We start from the raw sequence: 17,500 nt of genomic DNA, 5'->3' as shown, positions 1-17,500 counted from the left end.
TGGAAACAGCTGCAGTTGTCCTGGTCTATACCTGTTTCAGCTAATTGTACTTGCCACATCACTTACATATGTATATGTATACATATATATGTATTATATATATATATAATATATATACATGTATATATAAATTCGTGTTATATATGTGTTATATATATCATAAATATAAATATTTTTTATATATATAATATATATTTATATATATATAATATATATATATGAATATAAATAAGTATATATATATATATATATATATATATATATATATATATATATATATATATATATATATACATATATTGTATTGGGAATACTGCGGTCGTAATCAGCGTGCATAACTGAGTGATTTAATTTCTTTTTGATTGGAAGTAATTAGAAAGTAATCGTAATAACTTTACAGATGTGTCAGGTACAAATTATTAACGAGAATTTCATAATCGGAGGCTTCATTGGGCCTTTTGACCCCCTTGTTACTCATCGACCCCTTGGTCCCGTTGACCCCTGGGGGTTGATATGGACCACTTTGAGAACCCCTGGGCAATATCCTTTATGAGTTTGATGTAATTTTTCACTCATTGTGTTTCTTGGCAAGAGTGAGTCATCATATTTTCTCTCTCTCTCTCTCTCTCTATTTATTTGTGTATAAATTTATATATGTATATATATGTGTATTTATATAATATATGATCATATATGTTTGTATAATATATTGTTTATTTATATTATATATATAATTATATATATATGTCTATAAATTGAATTCTTTTTAGAATCTCTCAGTATCTTTCATTTTAAGACCTGTCGAATCCTTAAACTTTCTTTTTTGCTTTAATTGACTCCAAACATTTTATCCACTCCCAACTCGTTTCTCCCTCGTTATTCTTTGATTTGCTTATTCTTCCTCTTCACGATTCTTCAGTATTTATTTATTTTTTTATTTTTATTTTGTAAACATTTAATCTGAACTTCTGGTGTTAAACGAGCACTCTGTTCCTACCCATTTTATAATACAGTTACAGCCATCTCGCCTACCAGCTTATGCTGGTCGAATTTGCTGGTCCTAATTTTAGCCTACCAGCGACATATTGAGCGTAAAATAAGATTTTTTTTTGGGGGTGAGAGATTGATTACACAAAGCAAGTCTGTAAAGTGGGATGTGGTAGGTTTTGAGTTTTCTGTAAAAGAAGACTATCGCGAGGACTTTGTCTGTCCGTCCGCACTTTATTCTGTCCGCACTTTTTTCTGTCCGCCCTCAGATCTTAAAAACTAATGAGGCTAGAGGGCTGCAAATTCGTATGTTGATCGTCCACCCTCCAATCATCAAACGTACTAAATTGCAGCCCTCTAGCCTCAGTAGTTTTTTTTTTTTTTTTTTTATTTAAGGTTAAAGTTAGCCATAATCGTGCTTCTGGCAACAATGTAGGATAGGCCACCGCCACCGGGCCGTAGTTAAAGATTCATGGGCCGCGGCTCATACAGCATTATACCGACACAACCGAAAGATAGATCCATTTTCGGTGGCCCTGATTATCCGCTGTAGCGGCTGTACAGAGATCGATTGAATTGTGTTGCAAAGATCGAGTACCCAACAAGCTCAGCTTCTTCCCCGATCGAGTGTTTTGTGTACGAATACCTTCCCCGTATCAGGGTAGTGCCGTCAGTGCGCCTCATGCACTGCACTGTAGGTATTACTTGGGGTTCTTTGCAGCGTCCCTTCGGCCCCTGGCTGCGACCCCTTTCCTTCCTTTTAATGTACCTCCGTTCATATTATCTTTCTTCCATCTTGATTTCCACCCTCTCCCGTCTATTTTCCTCCCGTTACACCTTTCAGTCCTTTTACTGTCAATTTCCGTTTCAGCGCTGAGTGATCTCATAGGTCCCAGTGCTTGGCCTTTGGCGTAAATTCTGTCTTCCACTAAGCGAATAACTTGAACTGAAGCTGTCCATTGCATTACTAAGGTTAATATTTTATTTTTTTTTTTTTTTTTAGGTTTCAGGAAATCATTATTTATTTATTTATTTATGTTTTCGTCAATTTTATTTGTAGGTTTTTGATTTCGTTAATTGCCGTCTTTTTATTTTCCCTTGTTGATATTTACAGTTTTATAGTCCTGTAAATGTTCTTTTTGTTAATTCAGTGAGTTAAAGATTATATGTATATATATATATATATATATATATATATATATATATATATATATACATATATATATATATATATATATATATATATATATATATTCATACATACATAAGTATATATACTGTATATATATAAATATATATATATATATATATACCATTACTTTTACACACAGTTTTTCTAATTTAAAATTTCATGCATCAGGCTACAATAACCTTTATGTCGAATTCTATACTCTTTTGGAATATTTTGTATCCAAAGGGTATAAGTGCAAGTGTAGCTACACTTGAGGTTCGAAGTCATCGCTCTCTAAAGATGAGGCACGATTAGCTAGTGAACTAATGCATTCCATAATAAAAGGAGATAAGAGTAAATGGTTTTCAGTTGTTTGTACATGTTTGTGTCGATTCAGTTTATATCGTATTATATATATATATATATATATATATATATATATATATATATATATATTATATATATATATATATATATATATATATATTTATATATATATATATATATATATATATATATATATTTATATATATATATATATATTTATATATATTTATATATATACATATATATATATGTGTTGTTTATATATATATATATAGTGTGTGTGTATGGATATATATACATATATATGTATGTATATGTACATACATATATATATATATGTATATGTACATACATATATATATATATACATTCATACATACATACATATTGTCTGCGTCTTAGTGTTTGTAAATGAAACAGTGATTGGCTTCTCATGACATTTGCGAAAACTCGCCGCTTCAGGTGGATCAGTATGTCATTTTGGTCTCCCGTCTAAACCAGTGACCTTCAAACCTTGACCTCTGGCGCCCTTGCCATGCTCTGCCCTGTTCCACTAGAAGGTGGAACCATCTCCTCCCGCGTGTCGGCTTTGCGTTCCTCTTCTTCCTGCCTGACACTTGCGCAGCTGGGCCCTTTCTCCTCGTGGGCGTCGCAAGGTCCTTGCGTGGGAGGTCCTCGGGCTTTTGACAAAGTGGTCTTCAAAAATCATTTGAGGTGCCGCTCTAGCTAGGGAGGATTGCCAGTTGTGTACTTGACTGGTCCAGGACGACCTGAATTCAGCTTGCAGTTCAGAGCACCTTTTTGCTGTCCTTGGGCGGTGGTTCTTCAACTGAGTTTATTTGATTTATAGTAAATATATATATATATATATATATATATATATATATATATATATATATATATATTATTATTATTATTATTATTATTATTATTATTGTTATTATTATTATTATTATTATTATTATTATTATTATTATTATTATTATTATTATTATTATTATTATTATTATTCAGAAGTTGAACCCCGTTCATATGGAACAAGCTCATAGGGCCCACTGACTTGAAATTCAAGCTTCAAAAGAAGATTATGGTGTTCATTCGAAAGAAGTAACAGAAAGTAAAAGGGAAATTAGAAAGAGAAATCAGCCATTATATAATATATATATATATATATATATATATATAATATATATATGTATATATATATTATATATATATATATATATATATATATATATATATATATATATATATAAATATATATATATATAAATGTATGTTTGTACATACACATACAGTATATAACACTGGGTATAAATCCTGTCTCCTTTCGGTAACAGTGACATAAATTTACAATGTGTATGCTGTAGTGACAGCGCAAAATGAACATCCTTTACACCTGACAAGTGTTGGGGAAGGGGAAGGGGGGTGGGAGGAGCAGTAAAACTCGTTAATGTGCCAGTGTTCCGTATCGCCGACAGATCTGTTGTTCTCGTACCTTTTGCTCTCGTCCCATGTGAACCGCCTTCCTTGAACTCTCTACATTTTACGTATTTCTTTTGAAGTTGTTGGGTCGGGGTTTATACAAGCCTTGGACTGGTATTCATATTCTTACACCTGGCTTGTATCAGACTAGACTGGATAATGTTTCTTTCCAGTATATTATTGGAATAAAGTTTTTTTTTTTTTTTTTTTTTTTTTTTTTTTTGCCCCCTGCGCTATTGGTTGTACGGTTGCTTTCAATAACTTGAGCGAAAATCCCAGTGTTCAGCTGTACGTACCTTGTACATTTTTTATGCTGATTTATTCTCTTTTGCAAAATAAAACTTGTCTCAGAACTTCAGTGGCATTTGATATACGCATTTGTATTGTCGGGAGAGTTCTTAATTAGTTGTTATTTAATTTGTAATTATTGTTCTAGAGGATATTATGTTAGATATCAAGACGAAACCGGGGAAGATCTGCTGTATACACACACTGCTTCATTTACCCTGTGGAACATATGCATATATATACATCACGTGTCAGTGTGATTTAAGGAATATATATATATATATATATATATATATATATATATATATATATATATATATATATGTATGTATGTATATGAAATGAGAGAGAGAGAGAGAGAGAGAGAGAGAGAGAGAGAGGGAGAGAGAGAGAGAGAGAGAGAGAGAGAGAGAGGGGCGTGTTTACGCTCTCCAGATGCAGCCAGGACGAGCTTACACCTTGTTATTGCTTATTTATCGTTTGTCACTGTTGTGTGTTTAGGACACGTTCTTCTTTTTTTTTTTTTTTTTTACTTTCTTGAGGTAAATGTTACTTATCGTGTAAGTTTGGTTTCATTGTATGTTTCTTGTAGTTCCCAGTGTGGAATATTTAGACGGTAATTATTTATCGTATCAGACGCGTTTTATTTGCATGAAGGATTTCACGTGTAATTCTCAATACAATAATATCGCTTTTCCAAGCACTTGATTTTTGTTCTTTGTATGTTGAAATATTTGTTGATATTAAACTGGAGTCACTTAGAGCAGTAAGTTTCTCTCTCTTTCTCTCTGTTACTGACACAAACACACACACATACACACACATGCAGTTGGTCAGTGATCAGAGTGTAGCCTATGTCAGTGGAGGCTGCACGACGCGTACTTATGGCAGAGTTTCGTGTGAGGGAGAGAGCGAAATATTTTTACTGTGAAACCGTAACCGAGATTCTAATTTTATCTTTTTATTAAGAATACGTAGCATGCTGGCATTGAGCTACAAATATCGTTTAATATCCATTCGCTCCACCTCGAAAATAATATATGCAGGCCTTTACCGAGGGGGGGTGGTGTTCGGGGTGGAAGTCCATATTTTCTGACTATCCTTTTCATTGAACTGTACTTATAAAGTAATAAATAACAGTCTTTTGTTTTTTTGGCGAGTCTTCTATTATAAATTTTGTTGTTAAACATCAACATCATTCTTTAATAGTAGGAAATGCAAGAGTAGCAATAGGAATATGATATAGGCCACCGCATGTGGAAGAAAATGTCCAGTTTTGGGACCTTTTCTTCGTTGACGAACTGCATATCAACTATAATTTCCCTTCGGTTTACATATGTACATATAGGCCTATTATTTCCGAGGTATAGCCGATTGGATATTAAACGACATTTGTAGCTTAATGCTTGTATGTAAATCACGGTGATGTGGTAAAAATTCATTCATACTTGGGTCAAGATACGACTTACAATGTATTATAATTATAACTGAGAAGTTACAGGTTCGGGAAAAGACTCGACTTGATCGTACTTCGGCCTTAGCGCGAGTGTATGATTTTTATTTATTATATGCCATAAAAACTAAACTGGTCCCCCCCCCTCATCCGTAAAGGTTGATAACACCACATTTACGAGTGTAAATTTACCCGTATTGGAGATATATGTATATGAGGAAACCGAATCCAGTAAAAAGTAACGAGTCGATTTTATTGGCTTTAAATTTAACCTGAGAGCGTCATCTGTGGCGTCAAAGCATACGCCATCTATTGGCGGAAAAAATAAAATACTGATAAGTTGCCGAAGGGGACTGTGGAGACAAAGTAAACGTGATGAGCAAAATGTACCCATTGGTGAAAAATGTCTTCGATAAAAAATTTAACCAATGGGCAATGTACCAATAAAAAAACGGCACCAATAGAATCAATGTAAGACAAGGTACCGATGTACCTAGTGTACAAAATGTGCCCATTTGCTTTGTTTAGTATCGGGGTAGATTGTTTATATTGGGTACCATTTGTCTGATACATATAGCAAACTACGTACATTTTGTTCATTATGTACATATTGTACATTGTTTCTCAAGAGTGACCATCAACAAAGGAAAGAAGTTTGAGGCATTCCTAATTAATTACTTTTGCAGAATCAGAAATATTTACTGCTTCCTAAGACTCTGTGGATTTCAACTTTGATTTCAGTGTGTCGGCAGTTAACCTCACACTTTCCAAATCCTCTATAATTTCCGTTTTCACAGCAGTCACGTGCAAAGATGCAAACTGTATCAGTATTAAAAAGACATAATTTCTGGAGATACTCGAGATACCTAAACTGCTTAAAGGTGTGTTGTCAATGCAGCGGCTGAAGCTTCTGTAGCCGCGAATCTGTAACCTTGCGGCTCCAAAATTATTACATTATTGGTATTATTATTGTTACTGTTGTTATTCATAATGAACATAAATTCCTCTGAAAAGGCTAAAAGGTCATAAACCTGTACGGAAGGCTTTTGAAAACAATGATTCTCAAGCATTTTCAATGTTGTCTAGAAGCACCAACATTTCTAAGCAGTATCTGTGTGTGTTTACAGGAATCGGTGGACTATCAAAAAAAAAAATACATCGATTACCACAGACTTTGAAATCAAGAATGACCGGTATTAAACAGCATGTAATATTAGGAAGGAATCTGTGTCATTCAGAAGCAGCTTCAAAACTGAGTAATGTTTAATACCGGCCATTCTTGATTTCAAAGTCTGTGGTAATCGATGTATTTTTTTTTAGATATTCCACAGATTCCTGTAAATACGCACAGATACTGCTTAAGAATGTTGGTGCTTCTAGACCACACTGAAAATGCTTGAGAATCATTGTTTTCAGACTTTTGTATATTCACGGATTTTATTTAGTAATTCCATATCAGTTTATATTCACTGTGTTTTTTTACACGAGGGCTTTGCAAGTTTCGGAAGCTTTCTGTACGGGTTTATGACCTTTTAGCCTATTCAGAGGAAGGTATGTTTATTATAACAATAGTAGCAATAATAATACTAATAATATAGTGCATCTGATGAGCTCCATTATCTAATGAACCATTATTGATTAGTATACACTACACCGTCTCAGACAGGACTGGGCCTAATTACGAACTCTGTTGACATCGTCAATTTATTTGTTTTAGAAAAAGCAAAGATTTTTTCAACCCAGTTTATTCTGAGACCGATCATTATTTTCTTGGGAACCTTTAATATTGCTGTGTCATAATTCGACTTATTCTTGATTTTCTGTCCGAAGGATATTGATGAGTTCTTGATGAACTGGAAGATTAGATCTGGGAGATTATTTCTTATCTTTGACACTTGAATGATTAATCATCTTTTGAGGCGATTTTGTTTTCGAGCCTTTCTGGGTTGTATTTTAGATTTGTTCAACCATTTTCTGAATTTTCCCATTTCTTCAGTTTATTGTAGTAGTTTTTTATTGTTGCCATTCATCATTACCCTTGTCACTCACCCCCCCTCTACCCTCCATCCACTCCCCCCCCTCCACCCTTTCATCAACTCCTAACCCCTTTACGTAACTGGGGCATCAGGCAACAGTTTAATACTGTCCTTCTCTCTCTCTCTCTCTCTCTCTCTCTCTCTCTCTCTCTCTTTTCTCTCTCTCTCTCTCTCTCTTATCCTGTCAGGGTTGATCTTTCGCTGTTGGCCCCTGCGCTGTTTTTGAATACAGTTTTATTCGTTCTAGATGCATCCCCACCCGTAGAATTCGAGTCTGACTGTCCAACTCAAGGTTCTTTGCAGCGCGCCTTCGGCCCCTAGCTGCAACCCCTCTCGTTCCCTTTACCGTACCTCCTGTCATATTCTCTTTCTTCCACCTTACTCTCCACCCTCTCCTCACAATTGATTCATAGTGCAACTGCTTTGAGGTTTTCCTCTCGCTACACCTTTCAAACCTTGCACTGCCAATTTCCGTTTCAGCGCTGAAGGACCTCATAGTTCACAGGACATTAATAAGAGTCAGCATCGGCCCAAGAAGACTGCGGTGAGAGAAACCGAGCCGTCAGTCCGACCAGAAATAAAGACCCAGTAATGGGAAATGTAATGGGACGACAGTAATAATTGTTCGCCGTTGCTGGTAACAGGTGTTAAAAACAGAACACTCATACCCGGACAGAATTGCTGGTATATAACAACATGAAGAGAAGCCACAGAACGAAATCAATATAAGAGGGAAGATGACGTCACTGAGACTTGCCGCCAAAGACAAGGCTCGAATTGTATTGCGTTAAAGAAAATACAGAGGCGAAATTCGGCTGAAATATGTTACAACAAACAAAATACAGTAGCGAAATTCGCTGGCTGAAACGGGTGTTTTAACTGAATCGAGGTTATAACGGAAGGTGGACTGATGAACACAAGAGAACATTTTTGTTAAATAGAATCACAGGGACTTGCTTCAGCTTCAGGTGTATCGGTCATATAATATTATATATATATATATATATATATATATATATATATATATATATAATATTATTATGTATATATAATGCCGTGATAAACTGTATTGACTTTTTGGCTATCAAGAGACATATTAAGTGATATTTACAGTCAATATATATATATATATATATATATATATATATAATATAATATATATATATATATATATATATATATAATATTTATATCAAAAATACTTGACCGTAAATATCACTTAATATTCCTCTTGATAGCCAAAAAGTCAAGCCAACAGTTTATCACGGCTTCTAAACCAAAGGCACAGGTTCGAATCCTAGCAGGTTAGAAGCCACAATAAGAGTGTAATTCCTTATTGTGGGAAAGTTACTCCCAAGATATGGGGAATTCGATATGGACTGATATTTGTGGCTTGATATTTGTGTATACGAATTAGTCACGTTTATAAATATCTTGGAAAAATAGATTTAACTTTAGTATCCCTAAAGGGAATTACTGTAAATCAAGACATTTAGGAGAATCTGACCTCCGTAGGGGGCTAGTGTCGTCAGTGCACCTCACGCGCTGCGCCGTAGCCATTACTAAAGGTTCTGCGCAGCGTCCCCCCATCCAGCCCCTAGCTGCAACTCCTTTCATTCCTTTTACTGAACCTCCGTTCGCGTTCTCTTCCATCTTACTTTCCATTCTCTCCTAACAGTTGTGTCATAGTGCAACTACGAGGTTTTCCTCCTGTTACACCGTTCAGACCTTTTTACTCTTGTTTCCCTCTCAGCGCTGAATGGTCTTACAGGCCCCAGCACTTGGCGTTTGGCCTTAATTTCATATTCCATTCCATTCCATGAGAATGTGCCGACTGTGAAATCTTCCATTCAACGAGGATAGAATACGTCTTCTTGGACATTATAAGTTTTAATAGGATATCTAAATGTGAAAATATTAGTTTTAATAATACCTGCACACAAATCCTTTTAACCTCTGTATTTTTTGAAGCGAATCAAAACAAAGCTTTTCAACTTCCTTAGATATTTTGTAAATGAATGTATTTACATTTTGTAAATGTAAATATTTTGACATCTCCCGTTTGTCATCTGCATCCAGTGATGAAGATGGCAACTTTGGTGATATTCTGCAATGTATTTACAAGGAAAAAGAACGTGTGATCAATACACATTAACTGCTACTGAGTATCATGTTTGAGCAGTTAAGTTGCGCATGGGTAATCACAACGCTTAATCACAGTGGGTGGTACGATCAGCTAAAAACATTATAGTGATTTTAATGCCCACAGTCCTTATTTGAGAGAACAGTTGTTGTTCTTTTCATAATTCTGGGACACTAGATAAATCCCTGAGCTCAAATATTATATTTGTTTCAGGGGCTTTGAAATGATTATCATAAAGTACCTCCAACTCCACTCTGCAACTACACAAAACAGCCTAGAAATTTGACCAACTGCACACAAGAAGCATTCCAACTTTTCAATACTCCGTAGGGGGTAGTGCCATCATGGCACCTCACGCGGTGCACTCTGGCATTCCTTAAGGTTCTTTGCAGCGTCCCTTCGGCCCCTAGCTGCAACCCTTTTTCATTCCTTGTACTGTACCTCCGTTCATATTCTCTTTCTTCCACCTTTCTTTCCACCCTCTTTTAACAGATGTTTCATAGTGCAACTGCGGGGTTTTACTCTTGTTACACCTTTAGGACCTCCACTTCTCTCAATTACCCTTTCAGCTCTGAATGACCTCATGGGTCCCAGTGCTTGGCCTTTGGCCTAAATTTTAAATTCCAATTCCAGTTCCAGCTTTTCGATACATCGTGATCAAGACTTCTTCTTCTTCTTCTTCTTTTAACGTGCTTTTATTCCCATTTCAAGACAAGTCTTTTAATTGCTTCGTAAGAGACTTTTCCTCAGGCTTAGAATTCCGTGGCGGTTGGAAGAACGGTCTGGTTTCATTACAGAAAAACACCGAATAAGGAAACGAACCAACACACTCGACAGAAGGTTTAACAATTTAAAATTGAAATCGGTCCACAGACAGGAGAGCATTACCGAAAGTGGCGTCAGTAGCGCTAGAAATTGACACTAAAATCCATATGCATGACAAATTGTGTGCTGAGTCTGGAAGGGAAGTAATTAGTGACTGGATTATTTAATGGAAGCAATGTCATGTCTAAAAGACATGGAAAAGATTAAGGAGAATATAAATGGAATCTGTCCAGTCCCCAAAATGTGGTCTGCTCGGCGTAATATTTTTGTGACAGAACTCTCAATAAAAAGCCCGTCAATGTGGAAATGTTCGGCAATGAGCATTCACACTCTCGCAGAGTTGAACATGAGCTGGGCTTGCTTTTATAGCTCTCAGCTTAGCTATAATCTTTGGGTCGATAAGATCTTCGCCCTCGTCGCTTGGCTGGTCTGGATTTGTAAAAATTGCGGCCCTGTTTAGCATTATCAGATAAGGTCTGAAAGGCAACGGTTGACGCATAACATAAAACTTACTGATAGGAAAACATTCATGCGAGTTGTATTCATAATTTTTTAGAACAAAATAAGTAAAGGCAAGTCTTTGACTTGAATAGATTATTATCTACAGTATGCTTGGGGGAGTTGGGGGGTGGGTTGTAAAATAATAAGACTTTTCAGTGGACAGTGAAGCAAGGCTTTGTAAAGCTTTTCGCTGCCTGAGCAACATTGCGTTATCATACCCTTTACTTTGGAAGGTACTCTCACAAGCAGAAACCTTCACTGCTTTATACTCTTCTTTTTTTGTCATTTATTGTCACTTGTAAAAGTTTTGGGGGAAGGCCTTCATTATTTTTGTGGTATTCCATCCAGGCAGTTCTGTTTACTTAAACCTGAAGTTTATCACACATCTCGTTTGGGTAACTAAACACTAGTCAAGAACCCGTCGCCTTATTGAGGCTTGATGAAATTGGTCATTCAGGTTGGGCCTTTTAAGTACGCTTGCGTACCTGAAGCCTTTGGGAACAGCCCACAGATCTGGATGCCGTTGATTTCTGTGGAATAAAATAACAGACAGTATACCCAGAAGTGGCATTCAGTGCCATCAGACTACTCATGGGCAAAGGTTTGGGTTCATGCTTAGCAGAAACGTGATCAAGTGGTTTCCAGATTGTGTGCATTCTATTGTCTCTGCTTTGTATGGCTGTGGTTCGATTCACAATAAGTTGTAGGGTCCTGCTGCTGCTAACCAATTGGTCTTCCAGCCACGTAAAATAAGTCTAACTTCTTCGGGCCAGCTCCTAGGAGAGGAGCTGTTAATCAGCTCAGTGGTCTGGTAAAACTTACGGCATACTTAACTTTACTTTGTATATTCCATGTATATGGCTCTGAGCTGAAATAAACAGTATTATTATTATTATTATTATTATTATTATTATTATTATTATTATTATTATTATTATTATTATTATTATTAACCTCGGAAGCTCTCTTCTTGTGTAGAGCCTGTAAAACGCAGGCTAGTTATTCCAAATTGTGAGTACAGCGATCAGATGAACCTTAATTAATCCATTGCACTAACAAGTGAAAGTCTGTCGTTAACCGGGGTAAATGAGAACGTATGGTGACTGAATAGACATTTTGAAACTGAGCCGAATGCATCTGATGGTTTCTTTTTTAGGAACTGGCGTCTCCAGTTATGTCTGGCCTATGTTCCATTTCCGTGATCTTGTTTTAAAGTTGAAATTGTGTTTTTACCTTTCAAGGTTTAGTTGGGGTGCTGCCTCTCTCTCTCTCTCTCTCTCTCTCTCTCTCTCTCTCTCTCTCTCTCTCTCTCTTATGCTGACATTCTCATGGCATAAAACGGTCCGGTTTTACCCTTCGTTTTAGTATCTTCATGTCAAAATCCTGTTCTCCAAATTATATATATACGAGTATATATATATATATATATATATATATATATATATATATATATATATATATATATATATATATATATATATATATTGACATATATATATTATCTATATTTGACATGAGGATACAAAGACGAAGGATAAAACCAAACCGTTATGCCATGAGAACGTCATCATAATAGAGAGAGAGAGAGAGGGGGGAGGCGCAGCATCCAAACTAAACCGTGTAAAGTAAAACACAATTTTAACTTCAAAACAAGATCACGAAAGTGAACCAGAGACTAGACATACCTGGAGATGACCATTCCTTAACAGACATCATCAGATGCATTCGGCTTAATTTCAAAAGGCTCCAGTTATTTCATCTACCTGTGAAATTGGCAGACTCGACCGCAGATCAGCATTCTCTCTCTCTCTCTCTCTCTCTCTCTCTCTCTCTCTCTTGATCACTAATACAACCCTACGTCTAAACGGGTATGTTCAAATTAAACACGACGTGTTCAAATTAAACCCGAGATACAAACAAGTTTTATTTTGCAAACCCAACATGATACTGGTTAAATAGAAATGAGATGAGGTTATTAAACCCCACCTCAAACGTCAATAAAACCTAAGTGACAGAAAAGAGAAACCTAATTCCCTTTCCCACACACTGACCCTAAAAGTTCCATATTACTCCCCAAGTCCAACAATTATAGTTCAAATTATGACAGATGTCTAAACAGCCATAGTTCAGATTAAGACAGATGTCTAAGACAGTCATCCCAACCACATCCCATGCTTTACGCACTTCTGTGCGTGGTCTATCCACGATACATCTGTCAAACAAAGAAACATGTACATTAACCCAACGTGAAATAATGCGGGATATTTCCCATAATATTATAAAAAGAGCCCCATAAAAGAAAATATGTAAATAATAAGAAAACCCACAGACAACGGAAATAATGAAATGCAGGCCAATGCACTGAAAGTCAGTCAGCTTACCTTGTCCACAGGTGATTAGGAGAGCTTGGATTTTCTGTCTATCACTTATAGCTCCAGCAGCCACAATGCAATATATTTCGTAAACGATCTCACACTTGCCTTATCAGCCCCTCCCTTTAGGACAAACGAACGCACGAACACGCAAAGGAACTCCTTAAAATTCGGATTTGTAACTGGACAGGGGTTTTTGGAAAGTTCCATGCTGAACTGACTTCCGTTCCACGTGTGTTGTCTTCAAGCGCCTCCCGTGAGGGTGACATTGCTGAATCGGCACCGGAAGTGCCAAGTCGCGCCCGAGTGCTGAATTCGAAAATGCCCTAGGATTCACTCCCTGCTGCGTATGACCTTTGCCTTACATGTCACATATATATATATATATATATATATATATATATATATATATATATATATATATATATATATATATATATAATGTGTGTGTGTATATATATATGTATATATTATGTGACACGTAAAGCCTTGTCCACACTAGCGGGCAGTGCCCGACGGGCAAACACTGTTCCCATAACTCGTTCCACAAAACTGACTGACCGACTACGGAGCCAGAGCGATGCTATTGCCTGGTAACACTGATTCAGAAGCGAGAGAAAATATAAACAGCCGGAAGTACCCGACGGGCATGCCCGCTAGTGTGGACAGGCCATTAGGCAGAGGTCATACAGGGCAGGGAGCGAATCCTAGGGCATTTTCGGATTCAGCACTGTCCGGGCGCGACTTGGCACTTCCGGTGCCGATTCAGCAATTTCACCCTCACGGGAGGCGCTTGAAGACAACGCGCGTGGAACGGAAGTCAGTTCAGCATGGAACTTTCCAAAAACGCCTGTCCGCTTACAAATCCGGTTTTAAGGAGTTTCCCTGCGGGTTCGTGCGTTCGTTTGTCCTAAGAAGGGGCTGATAGCGTTCGTTCGCAAATGTATTGATTGCATTGTGACTGCTGGAGCTATAAGTGACTGACATAGAAAATCCAAGCTCCTAAACGCCTGTTGACAAGGTAAGCTGACTGACTTTCAGTTCATTGGCCTGCATTTCATTATTTCCGTTATGTCTGTGGGATTTCTTATTATTTACATATTTTCTTTTATGGGGCTCTTTTTATAATATTATGGGAAATATCCCGCATTATTTCACTTTGAGTTAATGTAAATGTTTCTTTGTTTGACAGATTTATCGTGGATAGACCACGCACAGAAGTGCATAAAGCATGGGGTGTGGTTGGGATGACTGTCTTAGACATCTGTCTTTATCTGAACTATGGCTGTTTAGACATCTGTCATAATTTGAACTATAATTGTTGGACTTGGGGAGTAACAGGAACTTTAGGTCGTGTGTGGGAAAGGGAATTAGTTTTCTCTTTCTTTCACTTAGGTTTTACTGACGTTTGAGGGAGAAGGTTTAATAACCCCATCTCATTCTATTTTCTCCAGTATCATGTTGGGTTTGCAAAATAAAAATTTATTTTTGTATCTCGGGTTTAATTTGAACATACCCGTTTAGACGTAGGGTTGTATTAGTGATCATGAGAGAGAGAGAGAGAGAGAGAGAGAGGCTCTGATCTTCGGTCGAGTCTGCCAATTTCACAGGTAGATGAAATAACTGGAGCCTTTGAAATTCAGCCAGATGCATCTGATGATGCCTTTTAAGAATGTTCATTTTATATATATATATATATATATATATATATATATATATATATATATATATATATATAAATCATGTGGTCCACAATGCCCTCTTAGCTTCTGGGCATCAGAATTTTTCTTCATATTCTTGCATTTGGATCTTAGGCTTTGTAGTGACAAACGTATCCAAAAAATGTAAAGAATTCGAGACGCTAAGAGGGCATTGAGGTTATTAGTTACGTACGTATTGGATAAAAAGTGATCAGTAGATAGCTGTATATGCTTGAAGTTCATTCATGATATACCTGATTGCGTGAAACATAATGTAACTGGGTTACATTATGAATTTTTCAATATACAGTGGTTCCAAGATGGTTTCGCTGTACCCAAATCAATTGCGTTGACGGACTGATCGATGGTTCAATGAAAATTGAAAATTGGAAAATCATCAGCACGCGGTCTGCTACCGTACCTGTGTTTCACATCAGCTTCAAGAGCCTCGTCTCGTTATCATATTTCGGCAGAATGTCAGGGGGGAAACATTATGCGATGAGTCAGCCGTGCGCCAAATGTCCATCATATTCCATTCTTGGCTATAATTCCTATTGGCAAACAATTGAAACAATAGAGGGAACCTTCCATCTGTACAGAGCTTATTTTGACAACAGGACACTTGCTGAAAACAGACTGGTGGTTCATACACCGAGTCTTATAGACAGTATAAAGGTAAACGCTAGACTTTGTCAGTATTGACTCGAGGGCCAGAAAAAACCAAGCTTTTGAAGTGTATTATGAATATAATTATGTATGAATTCTCATTACATCACCGTGACATATTTTTTATATTCACAAACATTGAGCTACAGATGTCATAGGATATCCAATTCGCTCTACATCGGAAATAATACCGAGGGGGAATTACAATTGATAAGTGATAGTCACCTGGTGGACTCGAACCACAAACATTAACTTTCCCCAACTAAAGCGATGAGTTCTCTTACCACTGGAGAAAGGGAACGGGGTTGTGTCGAAATGGAGCGTCTCGCCCTTCTCTCTTTTTCTGTCTCTTGCCTGGTGACAGTTTAATTAAGAGTGAATGACTCACTTTGAATATACATATATATACATATACTTTCTCTTGTTGAAAAGAGGACTGTGCCATTTGTGTTACAAAGGTCTTTTGGAAACAGCCATATTCTCCACAGGCAACCTCAAGCAAGGTAACACAATGAATCCCCTAAAAAATCCAAGGAACAATTCAGATTAAATCCAGTAGTTACGTCCTGCACTGGGATCGCCATTTGATAAGCCTCGTAGCGTCTTTACATAACCATTGGAGACCCGTAAACGTGGACTTAGCCAAGGGGGACAAACGCCCCTCCGTCTTCCTGAATTTAATTGGTATTGTTTACATCACGAAAGTACTGGAAGTAATGGAATGATGCAGGTAGATTGCGTTGAAAAACCACTAAACGCTACAGTACATTATCAATGAATAAGTAAAACATGCGCCGAAGAAACGAATTTTCTGTGCATCGTATAATCAAGGCCACCGAAAATAGATCTGTCTTTCGTTGGTCTCGGTTAGAATGGTGTGTGAGCCGCGGCCCATGAAACTCTAACCGATTTGCCGGTGGTGTCCTAACCTATCGTTGCCAGGCTCACGATTATGGCTAACTTTAACCTTGAATAATATAAAAACTACTGAGGTTAGAGGACTGCAATTTGGTATGTTTGATGATTGGAGGGTGGATGCCAATTTGCAGCCCTCTGGCCTCAGTAGTTTTTAAGATCTGAGGGCGGACAGGAAAAAAAGTGCGGACGGACAGACAAAGCCGGCTTAATAGTTTTCTTTTCAGAAAACTAAAAGCAACCCATCAGCATAATTAAAAAAAAAGGTAACGATTGAAGGTCACCGTTTATTCGATCCCACATCATTCCCGGCTGCAGCCACGTCGCAGTACTGCTAGCCTTGCGATCAACATATAATATGTATAACGGCAGTAATTCAAACCGGGATGAGTGACGGGGCAGATAATCCACTTTATGATATTTGTTCGGTGCCACTTGTGCACTGCTCTGGGCAAAACGCCCCTCTCCCAACTGTCGTCGTCCCCTTCCCCAACCCTGGAAGAGCTGCACTTCACGACTCACTTTCACAACTGGCGGTATTCTGCCAAACGAGCGGGTCCCGGAGACATTGTTAAACAGCAACTGCAGGTTGTAATCGACGCGTACTTTTTTCCTCCACATACAGTGCTCC

The 17,500-nt window shown here is 37.2% G+C and overlaps 2 protein-coding genes across 6 annotated transcripts in view; one reads left to right on the top strand and one right to left on the bottom strand.

Annotated features, from left to right (window-relative positions):
* LOC136838476 (uncharacterized) overlaps window positions 1-13,849 on the bottom strand; it is a 38,164-nt gene extending 24,315 nt beyond the window's left edge. Inside the window, exon 1 of one of the 2 annotated variants that reach the window (XM_067103436.1) lies at window positions 13,598-13,849. The gene's annotated coding sequence lies outside the window, so the exon portion shown is untranslated. The remainder of the gene's footprint in view (window positions 1-13,597) is intronic. The other variant, XM_067103438.1, reaches the window with a different exon arrangement.
* The window catches only part of LOC136838480 (uncharacterized), a 135,492-nt gene that overhangs the window by 50,819 nt on the left and 67,173 nt on the right, over window positions 1-17,500 (top strand). The window contains exon 1 of one of the 4 annotated variants that reach the window (XM_067103446.1): window positions 14,528-14,609. The exons of the other annotated variants lie outside the window; for them this stretch is intronic. The gene's annotated coding sequence lies outside the window, so the exon portion shown is untranslated. Of the gene's footprint in view, window positions 1-14,527; window positions 14,610-17,500 lie in introns of those variants that run through there. 4 annotated transcript variants of the gene reach the window in all.

This window comes from Macrobrachium rosenbergii, chromosome 5 (genome assembly GCF_040412425.1).
Source record: "Macrobrachium rosenbergii isolate ZJJX-2024 chromosome 5, ASM4041242v1, whole genome shotgun sequence".
Taxonomy (NCBI): Eukaryota; Metazoa; Arthropoda; class Malacostraca; order Decapoda; family Palaemonidae; genus Macrobrachium; species Macrobrachium rosenbergii.
This window is presented reverse-complemented; position numbering and strand designations above follow the sequence as displayed.